At 36.2% G+C, this 12,405-nt stretch overlaps 1 protein-coding gene across 4 annotated transcripts in view; it reads right to left on the bottom strand.

Moving 5' to 3' along the window:
* Positions 1-12,405, bottom strand: part of COL4A5 (collagen type IV alpha 5 chain) — a 3,591,008-nt gene that overhangs the window by 888,389 nt on the left and 2,690,214 nt on the right. The gene's annotated exons all lie outside the window — the stretch shown is intronic.

Below are 12,405 nucleotides of genomic sequence, written 5' to 3' on the forward strand. Positions count from 1 at the left end.
TGTTGCTCAGAAACTCTCCTAGCTTATGTAATATCTATAAAAACAGTGGTCTTCCAGATGAGCATCTTTAGAGAGGCATTGGCATCAAGTTCAAAGGTGGGGCAAGGTTAATTTTTCTAACATATAATTTAGATTCCATGACGGAATATGTTTTTTCTGGGTGTTCTCAAATGAATTACCCCTTTTAGAAAACATTTCATGTGGGAGTGTGAGAAGAATTGGTGGGGCACTGTGCAGGCAAGCTGATATGGCAAGATGCATGTACCTTAATGCTGGAATAGGAGAGTCCTTGTCTAATGAGGTTTGACAGTTAGTACAAGACTGAGTTAATGTCTGCCTGAAAAGGGTTAGTATTTTTGCTTTTATACCAGGAAGGAAATCCATTTTGCCAGATATGATTTTTTTTTTATATATTGGACTGCTTGCTTCCCTTAGAATTAGAAAGCACATCTTTGGGATAGGATGTATTCCTTAGTGTCAAAACCCAATCCTCCAAGCTGTCAACCTCAGGGTGCCTATGTGGGGGTAGAAGACAGATCCCATGGCTTGGCTGAGGAGATCTACCTCCTGCAGAAGGGTGCAGATTCTCCCCTCACTGAGAATCAGACAGAGGGAGAACCAGTGTTGTCTCAGCCAGAAAGAAGCCACTAGGATCATGCAGAGTTTGGACATCCTGATTTTTGTCAGTACCCTGAAGATCAGGGGTAAGGGTTGGAATGAATACAAAAAAACAGTTTGCCCATGTGAAGTAGAATGTATTTATTTTCCAAGCTCCTGTCTCTTCAGTTCTGGAGCAGAACTTCTGCAGTTGTTTGTGGTGAGAGATGAACAGGTCTACAGAGGGGAACAACCACTGCATGGTTAGGCCAAGAAGACCTCTGTCTTTAGCACTTAATCACTGGGGGTCTAGCAGGTCGCCATTTAGAGAGACTGCCAGGGTATTGTTCTGACCTAGGATATAGGAAACTATGAGAGTTAACCCTAGTGCTTGAGCCAGCATTCAAATTTTCTTGGAAAGGTTGCACAGATGGATAGGAGGCCCCCCCTTGCTTGTTTACGTACCACATCATTGTAGTGTTGTCTAATAAGATTTGCAGGGTTCCTGGGCTTAAGTTCTGTTGAAAGGCTTTTATGGCCTGGCAGACTGCTAGTAGCTGTTATATATCTGTATGAAAGGTCATTAGCATCATCTATACAATAAAAAAAAATTAAATTAATAGATTCATTTAATCCTAGTGCACAATCTGCACTGAGGTACAGCTGCCAAAAAGCTTCTTTGCATTCCAATATAGTGTTGTTGTCACCTTCAAAAATCCCATTATCCACCTTATCTAAGACAAAAAATGTAAACTTTTTGAATTCAGAACATACCATTTCATGTCTAGCTAATGCATTAGTTGCATCTTTCTTTTTTATTGCTAAAGTGGGTTCGTATATTCTTCGTTTTAAACAATGTATAGTTTTCCTTATATAATAACTTTCACAGGACATACAAGTAGCAATGTATGTAGACTATATATTCACAACTACAAGTGAAATCATTCTTAGCCCAAAAAGTTTTGTTTATATGATTTAAGGTTACAAAAGAGGAATTGCTGATAAATCTACATTGCTTACAATTTTTGCATACATATGTACCTTTTTTGGTGTGTCTTTCCACTACTGCAGTACCTGTAGTCAGTTTCTTAAGACTCTAACATACTTTTTATACTTGTAACTTTCTTGTAAGTGAATTTAGGTCTCATACCTATTGTAGTTACAAGTTCATTATTGCCCAACAGAACCTTCCAATAATGTCTTTTATATGCCACATCTCAGTCACTATAGGTATAGGGAAAGCAATATAATAATTACTACCAATTCTGTTGTCCGGTACATCAGATGTAACAGTAACTGTTGGACTAACCATTATATCTGTAGACTTTAGTATTGGTGATGCAACCCCCCTTCTTAAACCCATTACTATTTCTTCTATCTTTTGTAACCATTCTACACTATAACCTCTAGATACAAACAAAGACCTCAATAAATGAACCTCTTTTAGGAAACATTCATCATTAGTGGTCAATCTACTAAGTCTAATGATTTGACCTTTAACAACACCCCTTTTCATGTGTTGTGGGTGTAAACTGTCTCTATGTAAATACTGGTTGGCAAAAACTGGCTTTCTGAATATACTACTTTCGAATTTCTTATTTAAAACATCTATGTTCAGGTGTAAATCCAAATAGTCGATGGACTCCCCCATACCCACTGATTTTGAATTCTAAAAAATCAGTTGAATTTAAATAATTCATACAATCAACAAATTCCCTCTACTCTCCAGTCCATAGAAAAAACAAATCATCAATATATCTATAGTATGCCTGGATCTTATTAGGCCTTGTAGGTTGAACCAAATATCTTGTTTCCCAGTTTGCCATAACTAGGTTTGCGAAAGCAGGAGCTACTCTCACTCCCATCGCTACACCTGAAATTTGTTTTAAACTGGTTATTAAATCTGAAAAAAATTATTATCCAACACTAAATTCATCAGACTACATATAATGTTGATTTTATTACTTCTAAATTCAGTGTTTTGAGTAAGATATTCTCTTAAAAATTCAATACCAGTTTCTTGATTAATAGATGTGTAAAGTGACTTTACGTCTAATGTACCAAAATGTATAGTTTCTTCCAAAAATTCATATTTTCTCAAAGTTTCCAATAGATGCCATGAGTCCCTTAAAAAATACCTGGACTTCTGAACTATTAGATTTAAAATATGATCTAACCATATTGATATAGTTTCTGTTTTAGATTTGCAGGCTGAGATAATCGGCCTAAAAAGGGGGATTTTGATTATTATTTTGAATTTTTGGAATACCAAAAAAACAGGCCATTTTTGGATATTCTACCAGTAGATAATTGTAACATTCATTATCGATTTCACCCTGGCAAAACATATCAAATGAAGTGACATCCAACTTTCTAAAGCTCTTAGTTACTTCTTCAATATCTACCTTCCTATAAGTTCTAACAAAGTGTGTATAGAGATGTCATAGTGTTTAGTATTCATAAGTACGATTTTACCCCCCCCTTATCTGCTCTCATAGTTCTTACTTTAGGATTTTTACTCAAATTGATTAGAGCATCATATTCACCTTTAGATAAATTATTTACATCATGTTTGCATCTAATATTTCTAAATTCTGTCTCACAGTCTGAAAAACTTGTAAAGTGGTGTGTAAAGGTGGATTGAAGTTGCTAGGCCTTTTGGGATTGTTGTCAAATGTGTCGTATTTTGCAACACTATTTGTTACTACCTCTTGCATAATGTACTTTAAATTAAGCTTTCTCAGATATAGTCTAAAATCAATAATCAATTTTCCAATGTTCATATTGCAAGCTGGAATGAATGAAAAACCTTTATTCAAGACACACTCCATTTCATATGTAAGTAAAACATCAGATAGATTTAAAATTTAAAATATATGTCCAAAATTATGGATTAGAAAAACAGCAGTTGTACTGCTGATGACAGTAGGGTTCAATGAAATACAGTTCTTTGAAGTCATCAGGTGTGCTCATTGGTAATCAGAACAGTGGTATAAGACATTTTGGGCTATTATCCAAAGTTTTGTGATTTTGGAAAAATGAGTGAATACCGAGAGGTGTAGCAGAAATCTTTCCCCTCATGGAAGGTGTGGGAGCTTTGCCCCACATACATTTTTTCAGTATTAGTTGACATTTTTCTTGGTGCTGTTTCATCTTAGTTGTTTGAAAGGGCATAGGATAAATGATGCTTTTATGAATAATATTTTAAGCATTACAAATATGGTTTTGAGAGACTGCAGCCTTATACCAAATGTGTAGAATTTTTAGTTTCAGTGTTTTTAGCAAGTTTGCCATAATTAATGTGACTGCTTTAAATGTTAAAATTCTTACAGTCTGGTCACTGAGGCTGAACGTGTTGTAGAATTAAAGTTGTGAACTGTAACACAAGTCATTTGCAAATGACAGGTCACCTTCTCTGTCACATGCTGTCAGCAGAAAGCTGTATTAGATGAAGTTTTAAATGTGTACGGGGCTCATTGGAACCTTTCACCAGTATATTGCATGCTGTAATGCAGGAATACTCCATGAATGAAGCATTTTCTTCATAATGAAAACAGACATGTTACCTTTGTTTTAGAAATTAAAGCAACAAATCTGTGTTAAAATAAAAGTGCATAAAGTAAGGAAGCTCAAAGAGTTTACAGTAAAGTACAGGGGTCTGTTCTAGAAGTCAAAAAAAAAAAAACACTGCCACAGATGCAAATACTTTAATACAATAAATACTCTAGCGCCTCAGCTTTTTATTTTTTATTTATTTTATTTATTTATTTATCATTTGTTAACCGGGAAAGTCCAACTTGGAACAAAGCCAATTTTCAGCGGAGGCCGGGGGAGAAAGGCTCCAGCTTAAAAGCCTTCAAAGGAGTAACAACTTAATAAAACACAAGTATATATACACAATTCAATAAAATAATTAACAAAACAAACACCAATTATTCAATTAATTACATACTTCCAATCAAGATCTTTGTTCAGGCCCACAGGGTCCAGAGTGTTGTATTTCAAAATATGGTTTCTTTACACAATTTATATTTTATATCTATATTTTCTCCAATTTGCACACTCACTTGTTCCAAAATAGACCCTCTTAATAAAGTGCCATCCCTCCATGAAAGTTTTTAAAATGTTAAGCTAATGGACTTTCTATGCGCATATTTTTAGTATCTCTTAACATGTTCCTGAAAACGAACCTTAAAGGCATGTTGACTCTCTCCAATATAAAACATCTCACATGGACATTTCAAAACATGTATTATTCCCTCTGTATTACAATCAAATCTATGCAATGGTTTATAATAAATATTATTAATTTTAGACAAATGATTAATTACAAAAGGACAAACAGAGCTTTTCCCACACTTATAAGTACCCACTTCATTCATTCTACTAAATTCTATACTAGGTGAGAGAAAATTAAACATATTCTGTACTATAAAATTAGCTATACTTCTACCCTTTTTATAGGAAATAAGGGGAAATCTACTAATCCTATTATCTAATTGTCCATCTAAAAGCAACATAAGCCAATAATGCTACTCAATCTCTGCTACTTGCAAGCTCAATACATTATATATAGTAACAAAATAAATATTTCTCACTATCCCCTTCCGATATTATTATAAATGTTAGCGTTACCACAACACTTAACCATGTTCCTATTCTCTCTTAAATTATGGGTAACTCCAATTCCATTCACTTCATTAACATTCTGTTGTCTTTCAGCCCAAACTCTACATAAGGACTTCTCTACTTGATATCTACTATATACCCCCTTCTATTAAACATTATGATAGGTCTCAAATACTTCCCTTAAAAATCAGCATTCTGAATACATAATCTACTTAGTCTAAGAAACTCGCTATAAGGTAATGTCTCCATTAAATGTTTAGAATGGCAACTAGAGACATGCAGAAATATGTTACTTCCTGTAGACTTCCTATAACAATTTTCTTACTACCAACATCACCAATCAAAACTAAATCTAAAAAAATTCACTTCTATTCCCACTTGTTGCCCCTCAAAATGTAATGAAAACCTATTCTGCTGTAAATCCTCCACAAAATGACTATGTTAATGCCACCCCTACACAAAAAAATTAAAACGCCAATAAAACAAAAATGCTTGACAACATACTTCTTAAAAAATTCATGTCTGTACAAGTACTCTAACTCAAATTTAGCCATCACTATATTTGTATACATGGGGGCAAAAGATGCCCTCATTGCCGTTGCCCTGTTGCTGATAATAAATATTATGATTAAAAATAAAAAAAAAACTATTTTTAAACAAAATAAATCTAAATCTATACGAAAATTGGACGGGTATATCACCAAAAAAAAAATTCAAAGTCTCAACCTCATGTCTATGTTGTATATTAGTGTACGAGCTGACCACATCCAAGGTCATCCAGTACATATCACTCTCCCATGATAAGGGAAATCTTATCCAAAAAATCTTGAGAGTCCTTTATATAAGATGAGAAATTCTGTACCACAGGGAACAAATGGCTATGCAAGAAATAATTATATTATGCAGAAAATATCTATGAGCAGCTACAACAGGACGACCTTTAAGTTTATCCAAACCCTTGTGTATTTTCGTCAGACAATAAAACATGGCCAAGTCACAATTTTCGACATTAAACTTCTTTTCAACATAATTTTTCGTAAAATATCCTAACCTACAACCCCTTTGTAACAATAACTGGTATTCATAAGTAGCTTTATTGTAGGTTTCTACATCACTTTTTACATAAGTGTTTACATTATCAAGATGTTCATAACACATACTTGCATATTGCGTACAACTCATTACCACAATTCGGCCACCTTTATCCGCAGGCTTGATAACCAAATTCCTATTTCTATTTAAATCTAACAATGCTTGCCAATCCCACTTAATCATATTGTAGCTGCAATTACATGTATCAAAATAATAACATAAATGTTAAACATCAAAATTAAAAGCAGCAGAAAAATTTTGAACAATGCAGTTAGTAAAGGGTGGCATAAAAGTACTTTTGCTAGCAACACTATCAGTACTTAACAAACAATATGTATTATTACAAATATCATCATTACCAAAGCAACATGAATAAAAACTTTCTTCAAAAAAAGAACATCAGAAACATTTTCCCCACCCTTTATACAGAACTAACATCATTATCATCAAAAAAGCAAGATAAGTGAAGTTTACATACTAATTTATATGTCTCGCACTTCAGTACATAAGGTCTAGGCAACACAGTAGGAACATACTTTAGTCCTAGATTCAAAACAGGAAAAGCTTCATCAATTAGGCTAATTCCTGAAATGTTAACCACTAAATTGGCATTATATTTACTATAATCATTGCTGTCTACCTCTTTTGGCATTAATTTTTAAAATGTTCTGTTCTATAAGTCTCCTGCCTGTCTGTGTGAAGTGGTACATACAGTAGGTAACATTATTCTGTAACTAAGTGCACCAAAAATAATCAATCAAGGTACCATAAACAGAACCTCACAACCCCCTTGTAACATAATACTGTTTGGTGTCAGCAGACAAAAAAGGGTCTACTTCACAAACCCAAAATACCATATAACCGACTTTCAAATAACTGAGACCACAACGGGGAAATATCAAGAGACTGAAACTTCACTTTACTTTCAATTGACCATAATCCAAAAAAATAAAACCCACGTAATATTAAAAACATGCAGATGTGGGAAGTAAACCCATCAGCGTAGCAACCATAAACGTACATACCTTCTCAAGCACCCATATACTTCCACTGCAAACGCCAACATCAATTCACCACTTAAAATGTGCAAAATGTGAACAACCATTTCCTAATGCCATACTGCCCTATCACTAGAAATCTACGTAACAGTTACCAAACTCTTTCCTAAACCCCACCCACAAAACAATACCCACGAACTAATACAACATACTTCTGAATATTCATGAAAATATGAACACCACCCTCATGAATATTCAGTAGAGATGTCTGAAGTAAATGTTTAAAATCATGTTACTTTAAAAGTTTACATTTTTTCAGGGGGCTGCACCCCCAACCCCCCACCATATTTAATATACCCAACTCCAGGATCACACAACAGTGCAGAAATGAGCATACTTCCTGTTCTGCTCAGCCAAGGTAAGCAACTGTCGGCATTTTAGCCATTTGATCTTCCAGGCGTCATTAAAATAGGGTTTCAGTCATCTGAAGATTTGGCACTGTTGTCTTGGCTTTATGAAAGTTGGTCTATTGAGAGTTCGGTCTTCTCAAGTAGAGCCACAATAAGACGTAACTGTGATATGTTTTGTTACAATTTGGGTATATTACCAGGTAAGCAATAAAAATGGTCTTGCCCACTTACTATATAATTTCCACTCAACTTGCCTCAATTTCAGTTAAAAATACTTTTCATATAATTAAAAGTTGGAGAAATGGCATGATATTTTAAAAATTGTTTCTGGGCTGGTATGTTTATATTATTATGGGGCATCTTTGTGTTTCTTAGTTTCATAAACACTTGTCATCAGCTAGCCATGTTTTTTTTTTTTTTTTGGTCCTCTTTCCTTTCTGACCACAGACATCTGAAAATGTCACAGCATAATGTGACAGTTCTTGCCTTGACTTTGGATCATGCACTAGGTGGTAGATTGGTAATGCCAACATACTCTGAGTGAAGTCCTTTTTTTTGCCTTGCTCTGTGATTTCTTCGGTACTTTACATGCAGTGAACACAGCATGCATCAACACATCTGTTTCCACATTTATTTTGCCTATCTTACCAAAATTACCTTGTTACATTTTCTTGCCATATATATTCTCTGATTACCACCAAGGGGCTACCAAGTAAACGTATATAACAACCCTCTTCCCGAGTGAAGTGATCAGGCCTTTGGCAATTCAGTTCAGACTTCCAGCGTGTAGAATACTCCTCAGTACTGGGTTGGAGGTATCACAGACTGGTACCTCCCTGTTTCACCATTAACTTGATCCTCTTCTGAGTTAGCGGTTTGCTGCTTGGCTTCTCTTAAAGATTTAAGGACACTGTGTTTGCTACTCCATCAGCAGTCTCTAAGGTTTTTGAAGAGCACTGTGATACTCCCTGCCTGTCAGACTTGGAGCCAACTGCAAAAGTAATTCTAAAGTGGAGGGATGCAGGAAAGTAACTTCCTTGAAAGCAGATTGTTCTTAGGCTGTGTTTTTATTTAATTCTCCCATTTAGACCAACTGTATGTCCAATGAGGAGCACCAAAATCCATTTCCAGAAGACTTATGAACATACAGAGATGTCAAAGGAAGAATACACAGGGACTATCAGACTTGTTCAAGTGGTTTGTGTCTAGCTTCTTTGGAGCTCTCCCTCACCTTTCTTTGCTCTGTTCTAAGTAGTACTGAATACCTCTGATCAGTTGTATTGCCCATTTCCTTAGGCAATGTATTTCACAAACTCACCAATCTTTTTCTAAATTAAATAGCTTTTTTTTGAAGATCAGCCTGAGCACACTCAGTTTCTGCTTTCATCCATGTTTTGTTCTACATAGCCATAACTATGGTGGGGAGGAGGTGGCAGACATCTCAGGCGCAAGCTGTTAGAGGTAGTGATTGTTAGGTGCTGACAGGGCGTGATTGCAGTACAGGCATTCATTTATGAAACCTCAAGGATATAGCAGCTCCATAAACAATGTCAATGTTACACTTGCAGCTGAAGCTTTGCATCTGCTAGTAATTGTAGCAGTGTGCTTGCTACATTTAGAAAAGTACAGAACTTTTTGTTGTCCTTGACTTTTATTTAAGGGGACACCCGTCTGGGGAACTGCTGGGGTGCCAGATGAGTTTTTTCCTTGTAAGGTAGACATACCAAACATTGAAGTATGTCCTCATACCTGTATTGGTGAACCTTATGTTGTGTGCTTTGTGCCAAAATGAATGTTTTTTTCCTCAGTGTTCCAGATGTGGCTTTTTGGGTCTCTCATATAGCAGGATAACCTCAGCATTTATGGGATCTGCTCATCACAGTATGCATCCTAATATCCTTTCTACATAATGCTTTCATGCTGTATAACATGCCTAGTGAGTGATTATTTCCAAATAATTTACTGTTTAACTTAGGTGTGATTATTACTCTCAAATCATTTTCTGTTTAAATAGGGTGATTGTTATGCCCAAATCTTATTTTTTTCTTTCCTTTCTCTTTTTCTGTCATCCTTAGGGGATACCACGGAAGTGATTTTCCACAAGGCTCACCATTCCAATTTGTATAACCTTGTACTTTTTTCTTTTTACATTAAATCACAGGTGCCATATATCTGCCCATAAAAGAAGTAATCCATAGTTCACTATTTGGCCTATCCCCATTTGTGACAATCGCACCAATCTGTGTCATTTATTGCTGCATACACACTGGTCATGTCACCTATTTTCATTATATCTAATGCAAATGTAATTTTAAAAAAAAAAACATTAGCTGTAGCACTCCCATGCTTTATTAACTATATTTCTGACATATCCCATCTTGCAATTAGCAAATTTCAAATACATTTTACCATTCTGAGTTCCACGTCATAGCCTTTTATTTCCTACTAGTGTCTTGTGAGGTGTAGAATCAAAGGTCATGCTGAAGTTCAAATACATCACATCCATAGTATTACCCTTGTCCAACTTAGTAAATTAGGCTATATTGGCTAAACCAACCACTGCTCACAAATCAGGATAAAGGGACCCTAGCAGTCTGCTACACCAATTTTCAATGACTGCCCCGGAATAAACTGAGACTAACAGGCCTATAATTAATGGCTTCTTCCAGAGTCATGTTTTCACAAAGGAAATACTGTCAGTAACTGTCAGTCTTGAACATCCCACTCCAGTTACTAATGAGACTATGAAGTTGTGCAAGTGGTTCACTAAGCACTCCTGCCCCAATCTGTTAATATATGGGAGAGCAGCTCATTAAGGCAGGGGTGGATCTTTTTTTTTTTCTTCAGAATCTCCTGTACCTTCTGTACTTTCTCCTTCGTCACTCTTCCATCTGTTAGCCCCCAGTACACATTCTCTAACTCTCCATGCTGACACTCCTTACAAATGTACACATAAAAATCATTAAATAATCCTGACTCATCTGCAGCATTTTTAAGTCATTCATTCCCTTCCAGTAAAGCATTCTGCTGATTCTTCCTATTCCCCAGTGCCTTTGAAAAATGTATTTTCCCTTCCGTTGCTTCACCTGCTAACTCTCATTACATGGCTACATATTTCTGCAAATGAGCTTTACCACCTTTTTTGTGGCATACACATTTCGCTGTCTCACATCACACTTCCTTTACATTCTTATATAGGCAATCCTCTTTTAATTTCTGGCATCTCTTACCTCTCATTCCTTCTCTCTCTAACTAGGCTGCTTGTTTTCCTTATTGTACATATTTCTTTGTTTCTTTCTACAGGATTTAATTCCTTTTCTCATATATTACTTAATACAGTCCCCAACACTCTTGATATTCTCAGTTTATGCTGCTATTCCGCATAATTTATTACTGTTTCTTAATGACACATCTTCATGCTGTAATCTCTTTTCACTCTTCTTGTGCAATGTCTGGCATTACTCTAAAGAGGGTACAGAATGCAGTGACATAATCGCCGCCTGCCAAATGCCCTTTCGTGTCATCCTGTCACACCTATTTGCAATGATTAAGATTAGTCTCTGGCTATTCTCCTTCCTACTAAGATGTGTCAGTTTTGACTCAAGTCCAGGTTTTCCTGTTTCCTTGTCACTACTTACCAACATGTTTTTCTCTTTTTGGGGGGTGGGCTGTCATGCTACTCATAAGAGGCCAATTCCCCTGTAACCCTTTCTTACTGTAAACAGTTTCAAAGTTGGTGCACCTTGATAGAAAGATCTGATGTAGTCTTTTACATCCATTCCTCTGCCTATGAGTCTATGACCTGACATCGGATCTGTACTTGGCTATTTCAGAGCTTAAGATCTGGTGCTAAAGCTCCTCCCCTTACCCATAATCTCTATGTACAGGAGGAGCTACCTCAGATCCTGTATGCCGCTCTCTTGTGCTGATGGGAAGTATTTGAAATTTGTTGTTTTCGAGATTCAGATAAGGATTTACTTTATCTACTTTTCTCTCTTGTAGACAATTTTTTTTGTCCTGTATCATATTCTCTCCTTCCTTGTAATTTCTCCTTAAATTAAAAAAAAAAAACTTTCTATATGTTAGGATTTTAGATAGTTTCATGTTATAGTTACAAGAGACATGTCCTTGCTCCTTTTTTGGCTTTGTCACTCAGGTCTGTTAGACCCTCCAAAGGTCTTACTGAGGCTGATGTGGACAGAATGATGAGGCATTACCTACAGACACAGATTCAGTTGGTGGTACTCCTGGCTCCAGCCACCATTGGATCTGATACAGACTGTTCTTCCAATTACCAGATTATTAACTCCTCTGATCTTACACCTTGGATCAGAGTCCATGGTTCTGGCTGTACCACAGGGTAGATCTATGTTGGAGCCGAGACTTCAAGTGTCCTCAACTCCAGTCAGTTCTTTGCCGAGATCAGCTCTGAACTTGTCAGAGCAATCTGACTCCCAAAGTCATAACATCAGCATCGACTCTCACAGGTTGGGATTGGATCCTTTCCTTCCTTCCTTTTTAAGGGCCTTGGTGCTTGACAGTTCGGCTCTGGTGACTGCCTCAGATACTAGCTGGATGGCCTCCAGGGTTGAGCTTCCTCCTGGGGGGTTTGGACATGAAGGACAAGTTTCTCAAAGCAGTTGAGGGTTCGCTGTTCAAGGTATTTAACAGAGTGGTGT

Source organism: Protopterus annectens, chromosome 15.part0 (assembly GCF_019279795.1).
Source record: "Protopterus annectens isolate FY-2018-M chromosome 15.part0, PAN1.0, whole genome shotgun sequence".
Taxonomy (NCBI): Eukaryota; Metazoa; Chordata; order Ceratodontiformes; family Protopteridae; genus Protopterus; species Protopterus annectens.